Source organism: Nomascus leucogenys, chromosome 16 (genome assembly GCF_006542625.1).
Source record: "Nomascus leucogenys isolate Asia chromosome 16, Asia_NLE_v1, whole genome shotgun sequence".
In the NCBI taxonomy this organism is placed as follows: domain Eukaryota; kingdom Metazoa; phylum Chordata; class Mammalia; order Primates; family Hylobatidae; genus Nomascus; species Nomascus leucogenys.
Genome location: NC_044396.1, coordinates 65,267,898 through 65,284,662, shown reverse-complemented (window position 1 = coordinate 65,284,662; position 16,765 = coordinate 65,267,898). Strand labels below are relative to the sequence as shown.

Here is a 16,765-nt window from a genome sequence, read left to right as displayed (position 1 = left end):
AGTGGAAGACTGGAGAAAAAATATTTTCTGGGTAAAAGTAGTTTATTTTACAAAAGATGCTTAACATTTGTGATGCAATTATAATAAAGTTGTATTCACCATCTAATTATTATTTATTTGGAAATATATCACCCCATGAGCAAATTAGCTTGGTGTCTCTGATGTCATACTGCTAGTACATTAATACTATGTCTCACAAAGGTGAATGCATATTGAGTGGTGATCTCTTTATAGTGGCTAAAGGTATTTTGTTTTTAAAAATCATTATCTCAAGGTTTCATTCATTATGGATATAACTTTTGATAAAGTAAAACGTACTATATAAGGTATATTTCAGTGATAATATGCTGAATTTTAATATACAACACTATGCAAAAACACTTTAAGTCAGCATTCATGGATAGTAGAATAAATTAATTTCTGATAATGTGTGTAGTTTATAAAATCTAAATATCTGAAAACTACATACTTTCTTGTCAAAAACGGGGACATTTATATTTTTGCCTCTACAAATAAAAGTGTTTTTTGAAGCTCATTGATTAAAAAGATGTAAAAATTAACTAGCACTCTGACTATTTTTAAGGTAGTTCTTCTGGTTCTTCAGAATTTCCTCTTGGCAAAGAGGTTATGTAAAATTAAAAGTATTTTTGAGGTCTTACCAGAAACTTATTTTAATTGTAAATCAACTATAATTCAACTAAAAGTTTCAACATTCCAAGAATTGCACATTTTATTTAGTCCTAGATTTATGACAGTGTTTGTATACTTTTCTTTAAGTGCCATAAGCTTTTTTAAACTTGTAATTTAAAATATTCTAAGAAGATAACATGTAGGAATTAAAGACTCTTTACATACTTGGCTATGTTTGAGTTATGATTCTCTGATGCTGTTACTTTCTAATAGTTGATAACATGTTCTTGCCTTCCTAATGTACAAGAAGCAGATTATCAGTGCTAACTTTTTACAGTTTCATCGGTCTTCCATATTCCTTTGCATTTATATTTTTTTCAATTTTAAGTAAAAATTTAGTGTTTCAGTGAAACCCCTTCTCTACTAAAAATACAAAAAATTAGCCGAGTGTGGTGGCGGGCGCCTGTAGTCCCAGCTACTGGGGAGGCTGAGGTAGGAGAATGGCGTGAACCTGGGAGGCGGAGCTTGCAGTGAGCCGATATCGCACCACTACACTCCAGCCTGGGTGATAGAGCAAGACTCCGTCTCAAAAAAAAAAAAAGAAAAGAGAAAAAATTAGTGTTTATTTTCCTCAAGTTTTGGCAATGAAAAACATAATGTAGTGGGGAAAATGGTAGATTTGGAGATGAGATTTATTACATTAGGGTGTTAGGTTTGTTGCTCACCAGCTTTTTGAGCAATCCACGCTACCTCTGTTTAAACTGAGAGATGGTAATAAGGCCGGTTCTAGCCATCTCATTATACTCTTCTGCAGGTATTATGAGAAAATGTGTATGGACCTGCTGCATGGCTACAAAATCCCATTAGAGCACATCGAACTGCTTCCAGTCAGATGACACTTAAAAATGCCTCAGTTGTTTCACAAACTTTGTTGTGCAAAAACAAGGTTACTAGATTGATTACAGCTAAGATTCTATTTTTCTTTATTTCTTTTTTTCCTCTATACTCATTGACCGAGTAAATCTGATTTCTTTTTCCTTTTACGTTGTAAACTCATACATAAACTTTTACATTGTAACTCATACAATAATCACCTATTTTATAAATATACATTATGGTATGCACGTCTGACTGATGTTTGATCATCATTGCCACTGTCATTAAAAGCTGGTGTTTTTTGCTAATGCCAAATAATACCTATAAGTAGAAATACAATTTTTTACACTGGCAATGTGTGGGATATAATTTTCCTAAATATATAAAAACACTACTTTTAATATTACCTGTTAGTTTCAAAGTATCAATTCCCTGATAGTAATGCTTGTGCGTGTACCTATTCTCTCTAGATTGCCTTGAAAATGAGAAAACACATTTTTATTTTTCCTCTTCCCTGCTTTTCTAAACAACTGTGGTCTCTGGGAAGTTAAAAAACTGAGAAGTTAGGAAAATAAATTTATTGTTCTCATTCTTTCTTTCCTAATCTGTAAATTGGGAATAATAGCACTTAATTCACAGAGATTTTATGGGGAACACAATATAATGAAAGCTCAATGACTCTAACCCTTAACATTTATTGAATGATTCCTCTGCACCTGTCACTGTGCTATTTTGTGTTCATTATGATATTTGACTTCTCCTGTATCCAAACAATGTAAAATAATTACTATTATTATCATCATCATTTTACAACTGATAAAATGAGGCTTGAATTCATTGCCCGAGTAAAATTGTTGAAAGTGGCAAAAGGCAGAAGTATCATTGCAATTCAGATTTGTTTCAGTTTAGATCTGAAGCTCTTCGATATATGTAATTCTATGTAGTTAGACATAATCTCCAAGGTTTATGTATTGATATATAAATAAAAATCTATTTTTTCTTAGCAGTATTGGATAAAATTTAGTAAGAGAAATAATAATAAAAGGTATATTTTCAAACAGGTGTAAAATATACAAATATAAACCGAAAGGTAAGCTACCAATTTATTTTTCCTATTTATTTTATAGACTATATTCAAGCGTGTACTCTATTTATACAAGCAAAATGACAAGACTATAGTCTAACATGTACTCTATGTTATAATATAGTCTTTAGAGTCTAATGTTTTGCTCACTGTAAGCATTTAACGCATCTATTGGTTTTTGTGCTTCAAGAAGTACTGTAGCTAATGTTATAGCTGACTTTAGTTAGCAAGACTGGAAAGAAAAAAATTAGTATGTAACCTACAGCCCGTTCCAGACTGTGTTTATATACAAAATCTGCTGTTTGATTAGAAGTCGAAACTGCTGCTGGCAGAGTTTGATTCATGTTTGCGTCTGGCTGTTTGACTCACTGTTTTCTTGGGTTTTGTTTCTCTCATATTGGATCATATTCTCACTTAATGCATGTCTTTATGGTGTGTTTGCTGTTCTCTTTCTTCCAGAAATTGATATATATATTTTTTACTTTTCATGAGCTCCAATAGATTTTTTAAAAAATGGCTTCCTACACTTGTCTTGCAATAATGTAGGAAAAGAAAATGGTTTGTGGGTCTTGTCATTCTTGCTTGTATAAATAAACACATTGGGATTCATAACCAGAATTTCATATTTTAAAAACTATAAGCCTCCAATTATTAATGATATTACTTGTTTTTCTGTAAGTTATTTTTTATTAAAAGAGAATTGATATTGGCAAAGCACCATTAGATAATTTCTTTTTAATCATAACTTTGTCTTAGAACAAGTGCTGATGCATTTAAGGCAACATTGCTGGACACATAAAGGTTATTCTAAGCCTTGTTCATTTTACATTAATATTATATTTTCCCAATAATAAACTTATACCAACAAGTAAAAATCACCTATTATTTAATGAGGCAGAGACAGATATATTCACCCAGGATCATTCAATATATGATGTTGTGTGTCCTTAATAATCTCTCTACATTATAATATACATATCTAATATGTGATTAGAATCTTTGTAAACATCAATTTATTGAATTTGTTAAGTATATTTAATCATTTTATGTAAGCATTAATTTACACAAATATTTAATCCTGTGGATACAATTTATGTAATTATCATTCTATTATATTTTTGTTTTTTCTTTTATAATTAATTCACATGTTAGCATCGTTATGAATATATATTTTCTATATTTTAGATTGGTTCTTGGTAGAAACAGGATGGCTAGGTCAGAAGCAAATAATATTCTTTATACTACTAATATGGTTTCCAGAATCTTATATCAATGAATATTATTACAGCTAGAAAACTATACTTCATTACCTCTCAGTCTTCCCAGACTTACATCTTTTATTCTTAATTTGATTATCTACATATATCTGATTTTTATAGATATTTAACATGTTCTCGTGTTTGATAACCACTCTGATTTTCTCCTGTAAATTTATTTTTTGTCTATGTATCAGTATTTTTCTTGATGATTTACATAATTCATTTATTCTTAAACATGTAAATATTTCCTTTTTTGTGACAAAAATATTTCTTAGCTTGTTGGTTTCCTGTTAAATCTTAGCTGTTTTTTTCTGCACAAATAAGTGAAGAATTTTAAAATTTTTATATGATATACATTGTCCATTTAAAGATTCATTTCATTTCTTTCAATGTTAGAAAGTCAAGAAGCCAGATGTTTTATAAATACTCATTTTTAAATTCCTTTTCCTAATTTTTAACATGTACAACCTTAATACATATGAAATGTTATGGAATGATAATCTTTTCTCAAAGTGGAAGAGAATGATTATTTCTAAATAACCAACGTAGTAGCGTAGTTATTTTTTAAAAGACCTGACTACAAAAACTTTTATTTAGTGTGACTCCTGACATGTTACTGTGGTCTTCTCATTGCTACTTTGCCTATCGTTTTGGATGTTTGGCTGTAACAGAAATCCTGACTTACTATAGCTTAAACAAAAAATTTATTTTTCTTATATAACAAGAAGTTTGTTGTTATGCAGTTAATCAGTAAATTAAAAGCTTTCCCAAAAGTCCTTAGAAGGATTGTTCTCCTATATCATTGGCCAGAACAGCCTGACATCACCATCCATTGGTCAACAGTATTCTAGAAAAACAGCTTTCATTTTCAACCTCAGTTGTGGAAAACAGCATGGAGAAGGCTGAGGTTCAGGCAACTGACAAAATCTATCACAATATCCAAAGCTTAATTTTTGGATATTGTGATAGGTAAATAAATAAGTATTATTTCTAAATAAATTATTTCCAAAGTTGTGATTTAAAAACAGGAAGAATTATCACAAGGTCATAGTCATGGTGTAGTAATGACTGCAATATAAACTTCACTTTCCTGAGTTATATAAATGTCCATGGATTAGAAATGTTAAAAGCGAAAGGATAGGTAATGATAAAATCAAATATAAGTGTAAGTGTTAACATAACACAAAATCTTAAGGAGAAGGCAGATGATAATAAAGTAAATACCACGTGTTCTCACTTATAAGTGGGAGCTAAACATTGGATACTCATGGACATAAAGATGGCAACAATAGACACTGGGGACTAGTAGTGTGGGGAGGGAGAGAGGGAAGCCAAGGCTGAAAAACTGTCATGTACTATGCTTACATCTGGGTGATAGGATCTTTCACGTCCTAGGGCTTGGCATCATGCAGTATACCCATGTAATGGATCTGCACATATATTCTCTGAATCCAAGATAAAAGTTGAAATTAAAATAAAATCATTAAAAAAAGAAAAAGCTTTGGGAGGCCGATGGCTTGAGCTCAGGAGTTTGAGACCAGCCTGGGCAACATGGTGAAACCCCATCTCTACAAAAAATACAGAAAAAGTAGCTGTAGTGGCCTGTGCCTGTAATCCCCGCTACTCTGGAGGCTGAGGTGGGAGGATCACTTGAACCCAGGAGGTGGAGGTTGCAGTGAGCCGAGACTGCGCCACTGCACTCCAGTCTGGGTGACAGAGCCAGACACTGTCTCTAAAAACAAAACAAAAGAAAACAAACAAACAAAAAATCTGCAGTAAAGAAATTGAAAGCTGATTTTAATATGGTGGTTGATGAAAGACTATCTCTTAATTTCTTTAAATAACATCCAGATGCATATATAAACTTTGTGGCTATCTTTAACTTCTCCTTAAAGAGGGTCTACAGGTGGTAAATTTCACTTATATGGGGTTGGAAACAATAATTATAACTTCTATGCCATTAAAATAAAAGACAAAGAAAGGAAGTATGAGCTATCACATCATTGAAAAGCATAAATTATCAAAATAAAATGATACAGATACAGAAATATGAGTTCTAAATATTGAACAATATACCAAATTATAATTCATTACAGATCTATGATTGTGTACATAAAAAAGCTTAAATGGGCCAGGCGCGGTGGCTCATGCCTGTAATCCCAGCACTTTGGGAGGCCAAGGCGGGCGGACCACAAGGTCAGGAGATCGAGACTATCCTGGCTAACACGGTGAAAGCCCGTCTTTACTAAAATTACAAAAAATTAGCCGGGCATGGTGGCGGGCGCCTGTAGTCCCAGCTACTGGGGAGGCTGAGGCAGGAGAATGGCGTGAACCCGGGAGGCAGAGCTTGCAGTGAGGCGAGATCGCACCACTGCACTCCAGCCTGGGCGAAGGAGTGAGACTCCGTCTCAAAAAAAAAAAAAAGAAAAATCACAAAATCTATTATATTGTAAATAATAGCAAAATTTTGTAATATGTTGAGAATAAACTCCCTAAGTATGAAACAGAACTTAGAACACAAAAAATTGCAATCTATTGCAAAAATACATAAAGTTGTAAAATAGAGAAACACTCTATAGCCATGGGTAAAATGAACTTTTTAAAGCTCTCATTCTGTGAAATGAGAATGAGTCAAAATGTTTGGTTATTAGGTAGATAAAGATTTAATATCATAAAAAAACTGCCAAATAGCTTTTTTAAGCTGCGTACGCATTTTGTACTTCACCATCGCTGTATGAGAATTCTAAATGCTCCACAACTTTGTTGACATTTGAGGTTGTCAGCATTTATTGTGGTATTATTTTGCACTTTTGTGATGCCTAATAATATTGAGCATGTGCTTATCAACTATTTATTTATGAAGAGTTTGTTCAAATATTTTGTCTATTTTTTAATTGGGTTGTTTGCTTAGTCTTGATATATAAATTATAAGGATCTTTGCAATCTTTATAGCATTTATTTGACAAATATATGCATTGCAATTATTTTCTTCCAGTCTGTTACTTGCTCTTTCATTTTCTTACATTATCTTTGCATGAGTTAAGGTTTCTAATTTTAACAAAGTCCAAATTATTAATATTATATTTTGTCAGTGCTTTCTTGTAGTACAATAAATATTTGCTTATCCAAAGATGAAAAGATACCCTGTATTTTCTTCTGAAGGTTTAGAGTGTTAGCTTTATATTTAGATCTGTGATTCTTCTTGAAGACGTGAAGGAGTCTAAGTTCATTTTGTTGTATTTGAGCATTAAAGTGAAGAAGAATTAAGGTGTACATTTTAAGGAATCCCAGAAATGACAACTTAATAAATTATATGTCCTAGCTTGCTGCCACTGGACACAATTATAAGAAAGCATGTTTCAAGTACATTTTTAAACGTATTGCTTGATAAACTAAGTTTTTTCTAGAAAAGGCTATGCCTTATTTTTTCTCTGTATTTCTACAGTAATATTACTCTTTTCCTCTTTGGATTTTTACTTTGTGACTATATATAATATTTTTAAACCTTCTTGGTCATTATTCTAGAATGTATGTCATTACCATGGCTAAATTATCTGAACTTTATATATCCCTTTATTAAATATCAATTCTTTACCCAGTATTTTTTTTCTCGATACATTGAGGGATTTAAAATATGTAACATTCTGTCACAATTCATATTTATTATACAAATTTGCTGGATTATTGTCATAACCATAGAATTCAAATCCTAATGGACACAATTAAGGAACAGAGATTAGAGTGAATAAACAACAATCTGTAGCTTGAATTCCCACTTGTGTAATTGTTAGACCATTTCTTTTTGGTTCTTTATAATTAACATATAACAAGTAGACCTTTTTTCCTTCAGAAAATGTTGGCAGTGTCCCCAGAAATGTTCTTGAGTAGCCACTACACTTCTTTTCTTACATGGTTAATATTTCTTCTTTCCTTTGCTCCCTCAGTGTCCCATAGAACTTCTTAATACTCACAGTTAAAATCTTTCCTCACTATACTTGATGCCTCTTTTAATGCCATGCTATAATCTGTTTCCTTTCCTGTAGGCATAATGTTGAGGTAGAGAATGACTTTCCCATGAAAATTATCCAAAAATATCTAAATGACTTAGGTCATAGAAACAAATGACCAGAGGGTAGTTTTATTTTATGTCAGTGCACTCCAGTGATTTAATTCTACCTGATGACATTGTCTCGCCTGTCCCTATCTCTAAGTTTGCCTAAAGATTACATTGAGAATGATACAACTCAATCCAATTAGCTGACTATAAAGATTTCTCCCTTCAGAGTTGGAACCAACCTTTGTGTACTGATTCTCTCTCTTATATAATAAAACGTCTGGGAAACGCAGAGGCTCTACTGTCTGACTCAATGGCATAGAGTGATTGTGCGTATAGCTGTGTGCTGAAATGACATATGTGATATTAACAACTATTTATAATAATAAAGTTATTTATTATTTCTCAATAAATAAGAAAAGCAATACTAGAGTTTTGTTATTGATCTATAATATTAATGAGACACACCAAGTGACAAAGTGAACTTTGCTTACTGTTGGTTCAACTTTGACCTCAGTCATAGCCTTGTATGGAAAACACATATCCCAGGAAACAGAAGCTGAGTGTAGAAATGCATTTTTCTGTGGACAAACTTGAAAATACCATTATATTGTGTTTAGTATCCCCCTACCTAATACTTTAATTTACAAAAGACTTATTGCATTGCCATTGGCCATTGGGCATTGGGCATTGGGCGTGCGAGTGAATTAGAAAAAAAGCCAATTAAAATTTTGATGCATCTTGGGCAGTTAATGATTCTTCTCTTTAGTTATCGTTACTCACTTTGGAGCACTCAAATTATTGATTGCATAGATCTCAAGGACAGATAGGATTTCTAAAACTTTTTGTCAACATAAAAGGCTCTTTCAAATCTGACTAAGGCAAGGATTCCAGAGTATACACAACTGTTTATTGTTTATACCAGGCATTTTGCCAAAAAGAAATGAGGTGGCTTTTAGTGAAGAAATAGACTAAATTAAACCATTAAAACTGGGGTTAAAAGATCAAACAAAAGATGACAATAAGCAAGTTTAAACACTTTGTTCCTTAGATTATATTTATTCAATCTTTTATAGTAAATCTGTGGAAAGGTTTACTTCCATTAGCCTGCTTTCAGTAAAACAGCACTGATATCCTAAAAGCAAACTACACATGATGTTATAATTGACTAAAAATATTTGGTAAAATATTTAGTAAAGTGAAACTCATGCTCCATAAACATTCATTTTCTCATCAGTAAAATGGCACAATGAAGTGAACATTTGATAATCTTACAGAAAGCATATTAATGTTCTTATGAATGTAAATGTTTTTAGTAACAAAATCTTTACATAATTAATATGAGCTCCTAAATAAAATGTTTAGATAAGACATTATAGATTAACTCTTAAAATTCATTTAGTTGTGTGTTAATATTTGATATTCTGAAGGAAGATACATATACTCTGTATCTGTTAAAAACTAACATTCTTTGAATACATACTCTGTCAGGCTATTTATATACAATTCTCGTAACATCATTTCAGATATTCTTCCTAATATTTTTTATTATACAGTTGGGAAAATAAAATCTCAAAAATATTTATATCTGTTTCAAGATCAAAAACAGGATTTCAAGAGACTGAAGCGTGAACATGAATAGGTTCGAGCACAGCTCATTAATTGTATTTATTTGCATTTTTCAACTATAGCATTTTTGGAGTGATGAATCAGAAGACTTAAGCTAGGCAACCATAAAATCAGATAAATTTATTGAATTATTTCATTGAGTCATTTTACTAAACATAAATTAAAATGTCATGAAGATTAAAGGGTATAAGAAAAGTGGTCACATTTATATCAGGGTCCACTTAAAAATCTCACGTATATGACCTATTTTCTGTTAAAACATGACACATCCAAAGGATATTGTGTCATCAAATAATAATGTAAAAAGGGGACTTTTCCTTCATAGATGTTCAAGTTTGATGTTATAAAGGTATTTAAAAGATATTGAACCCATACAGAAAAATAATTAAATTTATCATCATAAAAATATATATAATTAAGTTTACAGTCACCCAGTTTGTTTTCAGAAATACTAAAGGCTTTTCAGTTGTATTTTAAATGGTGTTTTTAGAGAAAAAAATCACAAGTGTCACATATATATAGCAGGACACATAGAAGAACTAAAATGTATAGAATATAGACCCTTGCCACAGCCACTGCCTACATTTTTGTGGTAATTAAAAAAAATCATAAACTAATCATAGCAACCTCATTTCATTCATTTTAAGATAATGTTTTCTAATTACAAAAGTCAAATTGTATCTGAGTGAGATGTGATTATTAAAAAAAATGAAAATATATAAAACAGTTCATTGCCACAGTATATTTATTAGAATACTAGCGTTAACTCTTTATTGCATCCATTTATCTTGCCATATAAATTTTCTATATTCTCTATTACTATATTTTAAGAATATAATTTATTCATAATAATATTTGACTCTGTAATATACACATTGCGAAGTGCTTTATTAAAATGAGCACCAATAAGCCTACCACTAAACAAGGATGCTGCTCACATTTTCTTCCATTTGTATCCCATCCTCGCCTTGCTCTGACTTCACCCTACTAGTAACAAGCACCTCCATGTTGTGGTCATTTTTAACTTTTTTTGAAATTATACTTTAATCATACGTGAACGCATCCCTAAGCAACATCACGTTTAATTATGTTAATTTGTAAGATTTATAAAATACATATAATCCCATTTAGTTTTCTGGGACATGCTTTTTTTGGCTCAACCTTATGTTTCTAAGAGTTATCCATGCTGTGGCATATTGCTATAGTTCATTTTCACTCATTTTAACTCAGTTGTATGCATTTGCCACACTTCAATAATAAATATCGTGCCCTTTTTAAATTTTTGAATTCAAAGGATATATGTGCAGGGTCGTTACATGGGTATATCGCTTGCTGCTGAGCTTTGGGACACATATAATCCCATCACCGAGGTGTTGAGTATAGTACTTGTAGGTAGTTTTTCAGCCTATATCCCCACCCTCCTTCCCCAATCTAGTAGTTCCCAGTATCTATTGTTCCCATCTGTATGTCTGTGTGTATTCAGTGTTTAACTCTTCCTTACAAGTGAGAATATGTGGTATTTGGTTTTCTGTTCTTGCATTAATTTGCTTAGGATAATAGCCTCCAACTGCATCCAGGTGGCTGCAAAGAACATGATTTCATTCTTTCTTATGGCTGCACAGTACTTCAGGGTGGATATGGATCACAATTCCTTTAACCACAAAACTGTTGACGCATGCTTAGGTTGGTTCCATGACTTTGCTATTGGGAATAGTACTGCGGTGAATATACATGTGCAGGTATCATTTTTATAGAATGATTGTTTATAGAATTTTCCTTTGAGTGGATATGCAGTTGTGGAATTACTGGGTTGAATGGTAGTTCCACATTTAGTTCATTGAGAAATCTCCACGTGGTTTTCCATAGAGGTTGAACTAATTTACATTCTCATGAAAAATATATGTGTTCCCTTTTCTTTGCATTCACACCAACATCTGTTGTTTTTTTTGACTTTTTGAAACAGAGTCTCAGTCTGTCACCCAGGCTGGAGTGCAGTGGCATGATCTCGGCTCACTGCAACCTCTGCCTCCGGATTCAAGCGATTCTCCTGCCTCAGCCTCCCGAATAGCTGGGAATACAGTCATGCGCCACACACCCAGCTAATTTTTGTATTTTTAGTAGAGATGGGGTTTCACCAAGTTGGCCAGGCTGGTCTTGAACTCCTGGCCTCAAGTGATCCATCCACCTCAGCTTCACAAAGTTCTAGGATTACAGGCATGAGCCACTGTGCCCAGCTGTTTTTTGACTTCTTAAAAATGGCAATTCTGACTGGTGTTAGATGTTATCTCATTGTGGTTTTAATTTGAGTTTCTCTGATGACTGGTGATGTTAAGCATTTTTTCATGTGTTTATTGGCTGCTTGTATTTATTATTTACCACATCTACTAACATTCTGGTTTTTCTAGCCACTTTCTCTCCAGTTAAAGGCTCAATATGCTTTTGATATGCCTTCAAAGTTATTGCAAACAAAAAATATATGGTGTTACTAACTGAATTCAATCTGATTTCTAGACCATGGAATCTGTTTCCTCAACCCCCATTGTCTGACTGCTTAGGCAGGGCAACATATTTTATGCTTTTGTTATAGTAATATAACACAAATAGCTATTCTACACATATTTTTCAAATAAGCACGAGCAGCAAAAAAAGGAAAGGAAGATAATTCTAGTATGAACACTATCTTAATTATTCACAAATTATTAAATATTCTACATTAAAAATATTACTAAGAATGCAGAACAAACCCATGAGTAATCTCTGAGACAGTCAATTGAAACCAAATTGGTTATCATGTATTTCTCCTTTATCATACAGACAAATCTTTCTAAAAAGTATTGTTGAGCATGCTTTTGGCTAATATTTATAGCAGCACTGATTGGCTCAATGCACTTGTGAGCCAGAAGGACATGTGAGTTCTTTACCAGAAGAAATACATTTTTCTGTCTCTGTTAGACTACAGTATAAAAATTAATATGTATTCAATAAGAAAATATTCAGTGAAAAATTTTTTTACTCCTATCTTCCTTCAACAAATATAAACAATCCATGGACACAATGTTTTGATATAGGCATTGTGTGCAGATAGCTGCTCCAGGGATCTCACTCCTTCTTACCTTCCTGTTCCTCAGTCTCTACTGTTTGCTATCCTTTCTGTGACCCTCATCTCTAGCCAGACCTTGAACTCTGCTTTGTGAGTTTTTTATCTCTGCTATGTCCTTTGGATTTTACCAAACATGGAACTAGTATCTTCAAGCTCTCCTCCATCAGCTCTCCACCTTCCAAAAAGAAGCTATTACAAACAGACCTTCCTCTGTTATTTTGAGGTTTTCTTCTCTTGTCTTTGAATGATAGGAGAATATTAAAATAAGAGAGATATTGCATTAAATGATGAGTACCTACTATCTTCTTCATTAATTCATAATTGATGCTCAATAAAATACTTGCTGATTATAAGTTTAAAAGGAATTTTTATTATGAAACAGATTTAACAAATTGATCTGCTTCTTAATTTCGAGGCCAATAATGAAAATAAAATGTTGAATATAATTATATCAATTTACAGTTGAAGTGTTGATAAATGTTATAAAATGAATCCCACTATTATTATATCAATGTCTTGTTATTCTAGAAAAAAACCTTATTTAGGTTAAAATATGTAAGTATTTTCAAAATATGTTTTGAGAGAAACCTAGCAGGATTAATATCGAGAATAAATAAAAATCATGCGGGAAAATTTTTCACATAAAATATTCATTTTTATTTTTCAACACCAACCTAACTATATTCTTTTTTTTTTTTTTTTTGAGACGGAGTCTCGCTCTGTCGCCCAGGCTGGAGTGCAGTGGCGCAATCTCGGCTCACTGCAAGCTCCGCCTCCCGGGTTCACGCCATTCTCCTGCCTCAGCCTCTCTGAGTAGCTGGGACTACAGGCGCCCGCCACCACGCCCGGCTAATTTTTTGTATTTTTAGTGGAGACGGGGTTTCACCGTGGTCTCGATCTCCTGACCTCGTGATCCGCCCGCCTCGGCCTCCCAAAGTGCTGGGATTACAAGCGTGAGCCACCGCGCCCAGCCCCTAACTATGTTCTTATCATATCTTCCCACATTCCATTTAAAAACTAAATTTTAATTATAGTTTTAACCTTATTTTTATACCTTCTAATTGCTCTTATTATTCTCCATTATTTGACATTGTGCAAATTCACATAGCTAATATTGTACTTAACTGTGTGTTGTATCAAAGCCTATTGATTAAATATATCCAGCTTTACTATATATCAACAAATTTTAGTTTGTTACATATTGTCTGTTCTGCTTAATCACATCTAAATTTGTGTTTTAATAAAAGCAGAAATTTGATATTTTTCTTTTTTTTTTTGTTTGTTTTTCGAGATGGAGTCTCGCTCTGTCACCCAGGCTGGAGTGCAGTGGCGCGATCTCGGCTCACTGCTAGCTCCGCCTCCTGGGTTCACGCCATTCTCCTGCCTCAGCCTCTCCGAGTAGCTGGGACTACAGGCGCCCGCCACCACGCCCGGCTAATTTTTTGTATTTTTAGTAGAGACGGGGTTTCACTGTGGTCTCGATCTCCTGACCTCGTGATCCGCCCACCTCGGCCTCCCAAAGTGCTGGGATTACAAGCGTGAGCCACCACGCCTGGCCAAAATTTGATATTTTTCTACAAGATTTCGGAGTAAGTAAATGTGTCACTCAGGTGCATGTTACATAAAACAATGACTTTAAATTTCCATCCTGGTAAAAAGTCTATAGTTGTTTGAAATTAAAATGTGTTTCTTTATCAAAAAATATACAAAAAGTAAATATATAACTGCTTAATACGACCAGCTCTTGGTGTTGAATAGGCTGAATAGACTATGAATCTTTTTGGTTAGGGGCAGCTATATTTGTCTTTGTATGTCTGATACTTAACATAATACTATTATGATATAAATATTCAGTAATATTTGCCTAATGAGTGGATCAGAAATGACTACTAGTTTAAATAAAATAGCATTTTTATTTCACTAATTTGTCCAGATTAAACTAAATATTTTCTTGGTATGATTAATTGGAGTAATTTATTGTTCCCATCTGATTTACTATTGCATCAAATTGTTAGGTAAATTTTTCATATTTCAGTTCTCGTGGTTAACTTTGATGTTTTCTATGAACAATTTCTAACATGAAATTCTAAAGTTTCCATCAAATTCCAAGTAAAATATTTTCATTCATAATACTCACAGTGTATATTGACAGTTAATGTGTGACCAGATTCTAGTATGTTTGCCCTTTAACAAATACTGTACTGACTTAAACACTGTAGTTTTACAATAGGTATTGAGACCTAATAGAGTATCTTATCTATATTTCTAGCACCTAATTTCATAATAGCTACGTGGAAATTCTTTTCTTTAGTTTAATATATTAACTTAATAAAACAATTCAATATATACAAATAACACAATATTTTAACATAAAATGTTTTGCTTTTTCTGATCAAGCATTGATATGCTTTTCTTATAGCATACAAGAAAGGGCAAGCATAAATAACATTGTGTTTAACTTTATGAGAAAGTGGCATGACCCTGTATCTGCCTGTTACCACCTTCTATAAATGCTTTATTTTTTCGATTGTGTTTACAAGGATGCAACTTGAAGCCACTCAATTTTTTTATCTAGTTGTTTTCTGGAAGTTCGTATTTGATAGAATACAGAAAAATGGTTTTCGTGATGGGGCAACTATTTGGAACTACGAATTAGAGACAATGTTGGCTGGTCTTCTGACTTGTAGAGATTGTGTGTTTTCTAACCAAGAAACAGAAGGAGGAAAGACAGTTTCTCTCTGCCAGCTTTTTGGTATTCTCTATATCTGATAACATAACATTCATGGGACACTAATTGCCGTATTCGAATCAATTCTATTGTTCTTCTCATGAAAATCCCTTCTAGAATCTGGTCACACATTTACTTTCAACAAATATTTTATTTGGGAGTTTCAAAAGCTCTCTTTCTGTTTTGTTTGTTTGTTTGGTTGGTTGGTTGGGTTTTTTTGAGACAGAGTCTCGCTGTGTTGCCTGGGCTGGTGTGCAGTGGCACAATCTTGACTCACTGCAACCTCTGCCTCCTGTGTTCAAGCAATTCTCTTCTGGTGTGTTAGCTTCCTGAGTAGCTGGGACTACAGGCCTGTGCCACCTCAACCAGCTAATTTTTTGTATTTTAGTAGAGATGGGGTTTCACCATGTTGCCCAGGCTGTTCTTTTATTATTATTATTATTATTATTATTATTATTATTATTATTATACTTTAAGTTCTAGGGTACATGTGCACAACGTGCAGGTTTGTTACATATGTATACATGTGCCGTGTTGGTGTGCTGCACCCATTAACTCGTCATTTATATTAGGTATAACTCATAATGTTATCCCTCCCCTCTCCCCCCACCCCACAACAGGCCCCGGTGTGTGATGTCCTCCTTCCTGTGTCCAAGTGTTCTCATTGTTCAACTCCCACCTATGAGTGAGAACATGCAATGTTTGGTTTTTTGTCGTTGCGATAGCTTGCTGAGAATGATGGTTTCCAGCTTCATCCATGTCCCTACAAATGACATGAACTCATCCTTTTTTATGGCTGCATAGTATTCCATGGTGTATATGTGCCATTCTTAATCCAGTCTACCATTGTTGGACATTTGGGTTGGTTCCAGGTCTTTGTTATTGTGAATAGTGCCACAATAAACATACATGTGCATGTGTCTTTATAACAGCATGATTTGTAATCCTTTGGGCATATACCCAGTAATGGGATGGCTGGGTCAAATGGTATTTCTAGTTCTGGATCCCTGAGGAATCGCCACACTCTCAGACCACAATGCAATCACACTAGAACTCAGGCTGGTCTTGAACTCCTAAGCTTAGGCAATTCACCCACCTGGGCCTCACAAAGTGTGAGGATTAGAGGCGTGAGCTAACACTCTGGACCTAGTTTTCTGCTATTTTATTTTAAACTCACATATTTTCCAATCCACTAAATTGGCCTATTGCTGAATTTTTAACTTTATTTTATATCATTCTTTCTGCTCTGCCTTTAGATAGTTAATATTTTAAAACAGTATTATTTTTTATGTTAATGTTCTTTGATGGGAAGACATTTTGTTCTTCTAATACTTAACTCTGTCTCTCTTTTCTTCACCTTCATATTATATGTAAATTGTGATGGCAATAGTGTTAAATTAGTAGA

General features: G+C 33.3%; 1 protein-coding gene across 2 annotated transcripts in view; it reads left to right on the top strand.

The window, feature by feature from the left end:
* The window catches only part of CSMD3 (CUB and Sushi multiple domains 3), a 1,213,340-nt gene that overhangs the window by 122,577 nt on the left and 1,073,998 nt on the right, over positions 1-16,765 (top strand). The window lies entirely within an intron of this gene.